The 12,630-nt window shown below is 35.3% G+C and overlaps 1 long non-coding RNA gene across 3 annotated transcripts in view; it reads right to left on the reverse strand.

Moving 5' to 3' along the window:
- Positions 1–590: 590 nt before the first annotated feature.
- Positions 591–12,630, reverse strand: part of LOC141376180 (uncharacterized) — a 93,352-nt gene continuing 81,312 nt past the window's right edge. For all 3 annotated transcript variants that reach the window (XR_015499753.1, XR_015499756.1, XR_015499754.1), the window contains one exon: positions 591–1,345. This is a non-coding gene — a long non-coding RNA (uncharacterized LOC141376180). The remainder of the gene's footprint in view (positions 1,346–12,630) is intronic.

Here is a 12,630-nt window from a genome sequence, read left to right on the forward strand (position 1 = left end):
CCAATCTAAATCAAACTATTTGCACCAAAAATCTTTAGCATCACCAACTTTTTAACATGAATATTGCAATCTCTCTATGCTCAAAAACAATTGAATATTTGTATAAATGCATATTTGCAATAAACCTGGAATCCATTGTTTCTATTCAGACAACCTACAACTTTCAAGTTTTACATTTCACTGTTGTTTTTAGCTTTGCGCTGCTACATGAGATTTTAGTTGTTTCTTTCACTAAAGCTGTGTGGTCCTGAGGCTTGAACTTTTGTCATGTAGTCTGATGCATCATGCTTTGCTTCACATCAAATTTAGTAATGTTATGATGTGATTCGCCATGTAGAAGGTGGTTCATGGAGTCCACAGATTTTAAAAAAACGTAAAAAAAACAAACGGGTAAACTACTTCTATGATCAGAGCTAAAAGTGCGCATGCTGATGCAGGTAGAAAGCATCTTTTGCTAAACTTTTAAAGATATTATTCCACTGCAATGTCTTGCACATGTTTAAACACAAAACAGGTTCTCTATCTTGTCTGGTAATCAATTTAAATTGCTGCATACAGTAAAAAATATCCGTAAATTAGCATTTTCCATATTTTATGATTCATGTTTTTTATTTTTCCCCATTTATCATGCTTTTGAATTGCATTATGGGACATTAATCTTTCTTTCAACAACTTTTAACCTTGAAAAGTTTGAAAAAGTGATTTGTATTAAAATTTTTAGTAATTTAAAGTGGCATTGTCTGGGTTGGTGTTGTATGTTACGGTACAGAAAATTATGGTAGTAATAAACTGCCAGTACAATTTCAGTTGTTTTACAGACTTATTTCTTACTATGTTATTTCTTACACATTAAATTACTTCAAACTACTAAAATGTTAATAAAATCCACTTTGTTAAGCTGTAGAGTTAAATTTTTAACATCTAAAGTTGACAAGGCAGAGATCAACATCCCATAATGCAATTCACAACTGTAAATAAACAGAGCCAATGTAAATACACACACAGAGAGAGAAAGAGAGACTAGTCTGCTTTTAAGAAATATTCAAATGAAGACTTAACATTTATATTTTTACCTATTCCTAACAGCTCTCATCTTTGTCCTCCAGAGCTGCACCTTGTTCAAAGAAAGACAGGTTGGCATTGTCTGTGCTGCCTGCCATCCTCTGCCTGGCACATGTTCCTGGCACAGGTATGTGCAGTGAAGACCCCCTCCGGGCCGTCACATGTCACAAGCATGTTGCCAGTGCTGGGCTTCCGCACCCCTGCTGGGCACCGCGAGTGTGATCACATCACCCTTCTGCTTGAGTCGCACTAGTTCCTCACATACACCTGCAGTAGCGTCAATCTGTGAGAAGGACAGCCACCAAAACAAACACAATCACACACATTAGTCTAGCATGCATTCAGAAAAGCAAGAGCAACTGATATATGTGGTTTCCTCACAGCTTGGTTTAGCAATGATTACTTTTAAAGTTAGTTTTTGTAGTTTGTTGTGCTTGAATTGCTACATGGGAACAATACACTGTATTCTTTCCAAGTAGAGGATTGATGGATAATTTGATGGAATTACCAGGCACAACGGTTACAACAGCCGCATAGAAAGAGACTTTACGACAGCCAGATGCTTTATTGTTCTCTGGAAAATCACAGAACAGAATTTGCTCGGGGAGGTAGAGAAGGCTGATCCAGAAATTCCAGGCCAAACACTGACAGAATCTAGATTCTCCAAACTCCACCAAGAGGCACTTTACCTGCTTTCACAATTCAAATCATTTTTATTTCCATAGAGCTATTACAATACAAATTGTGTCAAAGCAGCTTAACATTTTAGTATGGAATTTCTTATATGGATGTCATTGTTTACTATTCAGCAAACAAAATTTGAATCTACTAAATAAAATCAACATTTTCAATTCAGTTAATCTTTATTTCTATAGCGCTTTTACAATGTAGATTGTGTCAAAACAGCTTAACATAGAAGTTCTAATAAATTTAAATCGTCATTCTAGTTTTCAGAGTTGAAGTTCAGTTCATTCATTCATTCATTCATTCATTCATTCATTCATTCATTCATTCATTCATTCATTTTCTTGTCGGCTTAGACCCTTTATTAATCCGGGGTCGCCACAGCGGAATGAACCACCAACTTATCCAGCATGTTTTTATGCAGCGGATGACCTTCCAGTTGCAACATCCAACCACACATTCACACACACACACTCATACTTTATGGACAATTTACCCTACCCAATTCACCTGTACCACATGTCTTTGGACTGTGGGGGAAACCGGAGCACCCGGAGGAAACCCACGTAAACGTGGAGAACATACAAACTCCACACAGAAACGCCAGCTGAGCCGAGGCTCGAATCAGCGACCTTCAGGAGACAGCACTATCTACTGCGCCACTGCGTCACCCAAGTTCAGTTCAGTGTTGATTAACTTTCACTGCTGAAATTCCAAACACTGAAAAGCAAATCCATTGATGCAGAGCTCCACAAGTCCCAAACCATGCAAGGCAGTGGCGGCAATGGCAAGGAACAAATTTCACCAATTGACAAAAGTAAAAGAAAAAAAAATAGACAGGTAAATTTGGTAAATGCTGTCAAAGTCATTTTTGTTTGGGGAACAGAGCTGCTTCTTTTCAATCTACCAAACATGTACGACGGCGCTGGTTTGATTAACCAAAAAGAAAGGACTCATAGAAGTAATTTGTTGCTAAAAGCTTTTTTGAATATTATATTCCATGCAGTGTGCAATGTTGCCGTTTGTAAAGGTAACATTAAAGTGCTCAACAAATAAAGAAGGAACAGATTATAAGGTGCTGTAATAAGTTCATCAACAATTCAATTTCATTTCCATAATTGATCAAAGTATAAAGTATATCTGCCTGACCTCCAATTGGGAGAAACTTGGATTAAGGATTGAAAGGTAACTGCTTCGGTTATTGACCAAGAGCTAATTAACATAGCATATTTTGTGCTGCCCAATCATTGATGTTATTTACCATTTTATTAATCATTTTTTACATTATCTTTTAGGGTTGATGCAGAACATGGAACACACATTAATTAACATACTACTATATTAATACCCATTAGGCTATTGTACTAGGGTTAATGTAGTAAAAATGTGTCACGTATGAGGCATTTATTAAATAAATGAAAAGCTCCAGAATATTTGTACAGTCCACTTGCACTCCCACCTCGAAGCATAAAAAAATTGTTATAATGTCACCCCTTAATAAAAGAAAAAATGTTATTCATCTGAAAGCTTCAATTGCAAATCATAACTTTAAACTAGATTGTGTATCTCTACAATGCATGCAAACTACCTGGATGTCAAAATGCATCAAATTGACATCTAAAATTGCCTTAAAAAACATGTAAAAACCATCGATTACACGACTGTCTTGTAATTGTTTTTCATGTCAGTGTTTTAGTGGATGTCAATTTGATGTTGCTTTGACATCAAGGTAGTAATTTGATTAGCATTTTGACATGTTTTGTGATGTCATTTTGATATCAAGGTGCACGCTGAGAGCATACCTTGGATAGCCATGTAACACTTGGTTTGTGTTGTCGATATACAGTAAGAATACAATTTCATAGAACTCCTGCCGTTTTTACTGAAGTTGCAAAATGACTCCTACACTATATCATATTCAGCCTTTGTTTACAAATTAAAGTTCACAAGAGCATAAAACTCACTGCACAATGCATTCAACAAGCATTTTCAGCAGTGACTAATCTAAACACATCCAATTGATCATTACAACTTTTTCATCATCGTGCAACGTTTAAAGATTAAGCAAACTCAGAAAGGCTTCTGGTTTTCGACTCATCCTGTAAGCTGTAGACCAGGTATCACCAAACTTGTTCCTGGAGGTCCGTTGTTCTGCAGATTTTAGCTCCAACCCTAATCAAACACACCTGAACAAGCTAATCTTACTAGGTGTACTTGAAACACCCAGGCAGGGCACCAGACCTCCAGGAATGAGATTGGTGACCCCTGCTGTAGACCAATCACAACTAAATCATCAGAACAATCAGAGCTCCAATTAGACCAAGTCATTTCCCTTAGAAAACAGAGATTTAGAAAAGAATCTTCAAACAAAACTAATTAATTCAGAACCTTACATATTTACTCTGAATCAAATTAACCTTATGACCCAATTGCAAATGTTAATCTGACTTAATTTTAAGTTATGCAAGTTGTTTTAAGTCAGATTAACAGAATTAACAGAAAATAATGAACTTAAGTTACAATGAACTAAAACATATGCTGTCATTACTAATTGTTCATATATATATATATATATATATATATATATATATATATATATATATATATATATATATATATATATATATATATATATATATATATATATATATATATATATATATAAAACATTATGAACGTATTACTTTCATATGATTTTCCCAATATACTGTACAACACCTTCTGTGTAGTCTTCAATTTGATGACTTCAAATACCAAAGCTCCAACATGCCACTCATTAAAGATTTCCTATGCCAGTAGCCTTTTTTTTCCTTTAAACTGTTACTATAATGCTTTTAAACAATTACTATCTTAAAAAAACACTGCATACATAAAACAAATCTATTCAATTGTGCTGAGTGTGCCAAATAAATTAATCAATAACTTATTTGTTTACTCTTGCAGGCTCTCAGTGGGGCTGTTTCTCCAGCAGAGAGCACTATTGCTGCTTCTAGGTCTGAAGGATTGTTTCTGACATCCCTGTCAACTTTCCTCAATCACCTATTTAAAAACATCCAGATGATATCATGTGAAAGTCACATAGGGTGCTTTAGTCATGCATCCTTTTGGCTCTCTTAAAACATTAAAGTGCAGCGGATAAAAACATAGCAAAATCTGAAAGCTTTACTGCGCAGACTTCAAGGCTTTGAACAGTTAATAAGAAATTTATGTCAACAAGGATTTAAAGCAAAACGATCTCTAGTTTATCTAGTTTTTTCCCCCCTTAAGAGCACTTGCATAAGCGCATGTATAAGTCTGTTGTCATGCCTGTTAACTAGTGGCAATCTGTGCCAAATGACACATTACTGTATGTGTAACAGTAAAGGGAATAGACAAAGCAGTTTTCTACTGCTATTAGATGATGTTGTATTGTGCACAAATGCTTTTCCTGCACATGATGCAAATATTATAATTCACATATATAATTGATTGCACTCGGAGACATAAACAGGTTTTCTAGAACAATGGTGACGAACCTCTTTTGCTTTAAAATGCCTTTGTGTATTAAACTGACAGTTCATGCAGAATGTTAATGGTGACTTCAGTTGTAAAAGCAGGAAAAGGTAAGGTTTCTATTAAATAAATAAAGACCTAAAATTACAAACAAGAAAATTTAAGCACATTTCATGAGGTAAATCTATTCTGAAGCACAGTATTAAAAACTATATTTGATATCTGAAAGACAGAACTGATCAAAATAACTCTCAGATCAGATTCTTCACAGTAATTACAGTAAATTTGCACCTGGTGGTAATTTCCTTAATTATCTGACAAATCCTATTTAACTGGCAGCTTGAAATTTCAGCTTTCACAAAATGGTGAGACATTCAATGATGTCAGAAACCTTCAAACAGAAAGTTGTTGAGAGAACCCAAGGGGCCATTTCAGCCATAGCCAAAGAAGTTGATTGTTCTAAATCAACAACATCACTAACTCATTTAAGTCCACCAGAAAGACTGGTCGTCCATAAAAGACAACTGCACAAGAGTACCGGATAACATGGAGATGAAGAATCTCAATGCACAATGGGTTTAACACTGAAGTTGAAATTGACCACTAAATCATCGTTGAACAGAGTAAAGATGTGTTTCACAGAATCAAAAAGAAATTAAAGCCCAGAGTGACCAAACATTCCTCTGCAGAAAGAATTTAAAGACAAAAGAAACTTTGCTAAGGAACATATAGTGTGGATTCAAACTTTGGTAACACTTTATTTTGATGGCCCATTTAAGTATTAGTAGACTGTCTGCTTAATATTTGTTGACACTGTTAACTGACTGTAAGAAACTTTGCAAGTACATGTCAACTTACAGTACACTAACCCCAACCCTAATCCCAACCTAACAGTCTACTAATAATCTAATGTAAATTAGTAGTATGTAGATGTAGATGCAATGTAACTTAAATTCAACAAACGGACCATTAAAATAAAGTGTGACCAATACTTTTACATTTACTTGATGTGGTTCTGAAAAACATCATCATCAAAATGTGGGAAAGACTGCACTCAAAGTGTGCAAAGCCAGTGAAATCTGTAGGAGGACTTGTCATGGATTGAGAGTTGCTTTGCAGCAGCAAGATTTGGGCCTCTACGTGGATTGAATGCAAATGATTATTCGAAGCTTGATTGTCAACATTCATCACCCAATCAGCCAACAATTTCAATGCAGGACAATTATCTCCTTCACATAAAGTTGAAATAATAAAATGGCCAGACCAGTCTCCTGATGTAAACTTGATTATTAACTCTGAAAAATCCTTGGTGTCAAAGTTATGCCTAAAAAAACTCACTACAGACAGTGAACTGTGGAAGAAACTTGACAAAGAGTGGTGCAAGATCACAGCAGAAAGAAATAGAACTGGCTTTTACACTGGTTTATAGGAAGTACAAAGTCATCTACAACTTAAATTTTTTAGAAAATTTTCCTCTTTCCTTTAAGTTGCAATGTTCACATGCATGTCTTTTTTTTTCACAGAAGAAAGTAACTCACCGTAAATCACCAGATCAATAGTATATATATATATATATATATATATATATATATATATATATATATATATATATATATATATATATATATATATATATATATATATATATATATATATATTTGTGTGTGTGTGTGTGTCATAATTTCTGCATGTATTTTCCTTTTATATAAACATGAATGCTAAAGCTCATTTGGAGAGGCGAAATGGAAATGGCATCTTTAGTACAGCAGCCATTGAGATTTTTCTCTCTTTCTTGCAGCTCATGGAGCCTGGTCTTTGAAATACTTCAAGGACTTCCTTGCCATTAGTGTACATATCATCATTTCATCTAAAACCTATACTGCACTCCGTCCAAATTAGGTGTATTATTAGCTCAGATACATTCATTATTGATCTACGACAGGAGGAGGTATGGCCAATTAGAGGCTCTTGGATCTGTGCTGAGGTGTTGGGAACATGCCAGTGTGTGTATAATAACAGATTTGTTCAGATGTGTTCATAATTACAGCACACATCATTCTCTTTGTGAATACTGAAGCCCTCATGTTTGGGTTTAATGGGCTAAAAACATGCTTGTTTGAGAAGTGAAAAAAAGATACAGTTACCTCAAGAACGCAATTAAAATGCACACCTGTCATTTCTCAATTATCATAGTTTAATATAATCGTAAATGTAGTTTATCCTTGAGATGTAAACTACCTTTCCAGCAACCATTATTATAGATTTCAGCGTGCAATTATATTTTCAGTAATATCTCATATATTCTGCTCAAGAAAGATTTTTTATTTTTTTTTTACATTTATTATTAGTGTGAGACTTGTGTTGATAAATATATTTTTAGGAAATCCTTAGATTTTTTCTGTATGCAAAGATGAATAAAACATTCAAAAGAGCAATGTTTATTTCAAAGCGCCTAATTATTTTTTTCAGTAATCATTTCGATTTTCTCTCAAGAAACATTTTTTTTTTTGCATTTATTATTAGTGTGACACACTTGTGCTAATTAATATATATATATATATTTTTAGGAAATCTTTAGCTTTTTCAGTATGTACAGATGAATCAAACATTCAACAGCACAGTATTTCTTTGAAAGCGCCCAACTGTTTTTTTTTTTTTTTTCAGAAATCATTCCGATTTTTTCTCAAGAAACATTTTTTTTTACATTTATTACTAGTGTGACTGAAAATTGTGTTGATTTAATATTTTTTGAGAAATCCTTTGCCTTTTTCAGTATGTACGGATGAATAAAACATTCAAAAGAGCAGTATTTATTTCAAAGCGCCCAATTAGTTTTTTCAGAAATCATTCAGATTTTCTCTCAAGAAACTTTTTATTTTAATTTTTTTTTTTTGCATTTATTATTAGTGTGACACACTTGTTCTAATGAATATATTTTTAGGAACTCTTTAGTTTTTCAGTATGTACAGATGAATCAAACATTCAACAGAACAGTATTTATTTGAAAGCGCCCAATTATTTTTCAGAAATCATTTACATTTTTTCTCAAGAAACATTTTTTACATTTATTACTAGTGTGACTGAAACTTTTTTGGGAAATCCTTTGAATAATAATGAATAATGCATAACAGTATTTATTTTTGATGGTTTTTGAATTCATTTAAGACTATAAAGCATTGTTTTATCAATTTAGTGCATTTTGTATAATTAGAATAATCATTTTAAATTGATAATATTAATATTTGGGGCGACACAGTGGCTCAGTGATTAGCACTGTCGCCTTAGAATAAGAAGGATCTAAATCTTATTTAGTGTGTGTGTGTGCGTGTGTGTGTCTGGGTGTTTCCAAATACTGGGTTGTGGCTGAAAGGGCGCCTGCTGTGTAAAACATATATAGTTGGTAGTTAGTTGGCAGTTCATTCCGCTGTGGTGACCTCTGAAATAGAAACTAGGCCGAAGGAAAATGAATATTTTTTTTTAATAGTTCCATACAAAGTTATTACTTTTCAAGAGTTATCTGTTATCATACTGGCCAAAATATCTGCTGTACCCCAACTTTATCTCCTACCAGTCGCGTGGCCTCATTTATAAAAGTAGGCACACTGCGTTCACAAACTTATGAATGTATACAATGCTGAAAATATCATAAGCTAGCAAAAAAAAGGACATTTATAAAACCATGTATACATACATCTGCATAATTTTTTTTTTATAAGTTACAGTCAACCTGAAAGTTTGCTTACACCTGCATATTTCGGATAAATGTGAAAGGCGTTGTGTATTGCATAGAGTTAATACAGGATAGCTCACCTGACTCGTGGTGGCAGCAGAAAAAAAAAAATCAAGGCTTACACAGGTAGCATCCCACATCTTGTGCTTTATTCTTCTGTCACGATATTTTACAGAAAATAACTTAATCCGAGTATCAGAGAAAAAGAAAAAAAAAAACTCCCGTGCATATGCGCTTGTTACAGAAAGTTCACACATTCACTCACACACACACATAGACGCAGACAACATTCACACACACACACACATAGACGCACACACAATGGCAAACACTCTTAAAGGAGCCGCACCCCATTTTCACTTGTTTTAGACACTTGTCAGATTTTATTTTAGAGAACAGGCAGGAGGTTAACTGATTGTTTGCACAGCAGAAAAGCGCATGCTTTTACGGGCGTGACATGGAGCCGATCCGCGAATAGCAGCACATTATGACGATGACCAATCAGAGTCACTTAAGGGCGGGCCTTTCTGAGGAACTAGGAAATTTGACAGTCGTTTTCATGTTAGCTGAGTAGCTGTGTTTAATCAAAGTGAGATTTATGAAAAAATTCACATGATTTCCTTCAAGTGAAACATTAGCACACACAGCTTTGCATCTTATAAACACAACCAAGAATTAAAATTACATTATGGACCACCCTTTTAAATGAGCCACAAATGAAATATCAAATGATTCTTCATGCTTAATGTAATTTATCAGAAACCAAAATCTAGGTTCTTGTGTTAAGAGGAAAAAAACTGTGTTTTGTGGCCACAGAAGTGGCATTTAAAACGAAAAGAAAATAAAGCATATGGGGAGTGGCAATATTTCATGCTGCAGTTAGTTTGGCTGACAGGGAAATAAAAAAGTGGTCCAATATCAATATAAAATACCTCATACATCTACAACTAAATCATATAATAGCCTAGACTTATTAAAAAATAAAGGAATGTGTGAGAACAGTCTAAAATATTGGTATAAAAAATGTATGCAATATGTATTTTAAAAGGTTATATATTTTACTGTCATGTTAATATAATAAATGTATTAGTCTACTTCATTTTTAAACTGGATCAGAAAACAATATTTCATTAGACCTCTGCATGTACATGCATTAGTTTTCATTTTTGTTACGTGTATGTTAAAACGCTAATGTTATTCATGTTAGCAGAATATTAATAAGTACATGACAAGTAACGATATCACTGTCCAAATGCTAGAAAGTAGCCTTAGGGCATACTCACACTATGCTCAGTTGCCTTGAACCGGGCCAAAGCACGCTTGTCCCTTCTCCCATCTCCCCCGCGGCACGCACTCACAATACAAACTTATGTCATCGATGCTGCGCTGTTCAGTTAGGGCTCCTGCTCAGCACAGTGGAAATTTCTCTAGTTATATCGCCTTAGGGATGCGGTGACATACAGTCAAATATTTTGCCGAACAGATCAGCCACTTTTGACGCTCATAAACAATCATAAAGTCCTCGTGCTGCAGGAATTACGTCTCGCTGATGCTGAGTTCAGACTGCACACAAGTAAACTTAAAGGGTCACGAAACACCAAAACACATTTTTTGAGCTGTTGACAGTCGTATTATATGTGTCCCACACTGCTAAAAACACTATTAGGACACCTATATTTCACTAAAAAGTGTAAATTGGTTGTTTTTGCGTTATTTCAAGCAAATTCGTACTTCCGGTTTGAAACGAATTTTTGAAGCTGCGTCACGGTCATGACATAATAGCGTGTATTCCAGCGTGCAGACTGGGCGTCTGTGCCAGAGTGTCTTATTACGTCTTACAGTGTGCTGCATTACTGCATGAGTAAGGCTTGGGTCAAACCAATCAGCGCGCTCTATTGTGCAACTTCATTAATATTCATTAATGTCACAGTGTTTAGACGGCAGAGACGCCACATTGTATTGGCAAAACAAGCGTGAAGTGTTGCTTCTATAGTTTGCTGCAGTTAAGTTTCGTTTTTATTTTCTCTCTGTGAGAGCTCAGAGTCACGTGTGGATTACAGTGTACGCGACGCTCGACAACAATAACCTACGTGTCTAAGGAGGAACATTATTTACCTGAGAGCTGTTCTCATCTGCAAACGCTAAGATCCGGATTCGCTTGTAGTCTTCTCTTCATAAAGACGCAGCTCTAGTTGCTGTTGATTGTCCTGTCTCTACAGATTTGGTAAGTGAGCGACCAGTGCTCTTTGTTTATTCAGTTTGTTCGTATCTAACAAACTATTGCACCGAGAGTAAACATGTTAGCACCACAACCAAACTTTAACCTAGTGTAGGGTTTTTACCGCATTTAGTGACTGGAATAACACACACGGCTTTCTGACGCTACCTGCCGTGTGCATCTAAGTTTCCAGGAAATGCTGAGTTTTTTTTTTCTCTCATTCGATGTGCGGTATCAAACATTGCATGAAAAATACACGCTTAGAGCAGTTCCTCGAATCAAATATCTCGTTTGTCGCGAGGGGCATGAATGAATTCCCTGAATGAAAGAGCCAAACTGTAGTTAAAGTCCACCATTTAATAATTTGGCAAATAATTCTACTACAGATGTCCATGTAGGTTAAACACCATCACTTTCTCCTGTGTGTGTGAATTTTGACTCTGAAACTCGCGCGTGCCCAAATAGACACTCCCACACCATCCCACTTTTCTTCCTCCGACTCCCCCCCCTAAACAGAGCTGGCCACGCCCACTTTTCTGACTTTTTCCAAAGTACAGGTGTGAAAACACCTTGCTGAAACGAGGGGGTTTCATGGCCCTTTAAAAGTCACGTCTCGCTTTCAGTGTTGGGCTGTGAACCGGATTCAGCGCACTCACACTTCTCAAACGATCCGGAAAACGGTCCTGGGCAAGGTACGGATAGCATAGTGTGCAGCATAGTGTGATTAAGCCCTTAAATGTAGAGTATAGCTCCCTATACGTTGAGTTTTTGATAAGATTTTGCCATCTGTTGTGAACATAAATGTTTCATTCTGCCACATTCATACATGCATGACCAAGCAGTTACATTGCTACTGAACAATATTACATGTGATGAAACTAGTTTTAACAATAAAAAAATAGACTCCTTATAAAATTAAAGGTTTTACTCATTGGTTTAACATTCCCTATTAATTTAGTTGTGACTGTTTGGTGTTTGTTAAAGGGATGGTTGACCCAAAACAAAAAAATTCTGTCATCATTTACCCACTCGTCCAAACTGTACTGTTGTAATTTATTTCTTCTCTCGAATACAAAAAAAAACTCTCTCTCTCTCTCTCTCTCTCTCTCTCTCTCTCTCTCTCTCTCTCTCTCTCTCTCTCTCTCTCTCTCTCTATCTATCTATCTATCTATCTATCTGTAGAAAGCTGGAAACAGGTAACTATTGGTATCCACAGTATTTGTTTTTCCTATATGAGAGTCAGTGGTCACAAGTTTTCAGCTTTCTAACAAATAATAAATATATATTCTTACCACTTGAGGTTGAGTACATTTTAATTTTTGGAGGAACTGTCCTTTAAAGAATAGATGACTATAGGTTGCAAAATTTCAGCTTATGCCATAATTAAGATAATTGCAGCACACATAATTAAGAAGATACACAAGAAGCAAGTCATTGCACATGG

This window comes from Danio rerio, chromosome 9 (genome assembly GCF_052040795.2).
Source record: "Danio rerio strain M-AB ecotype USA chromosome 9, GRCz13ab, whole genome shotgun sequence".
NCBI lineage: Eukaryota > Metazoa > Chordata > Actinopteri > Cypriniformes > Danionidae > Danio > Danio rerio.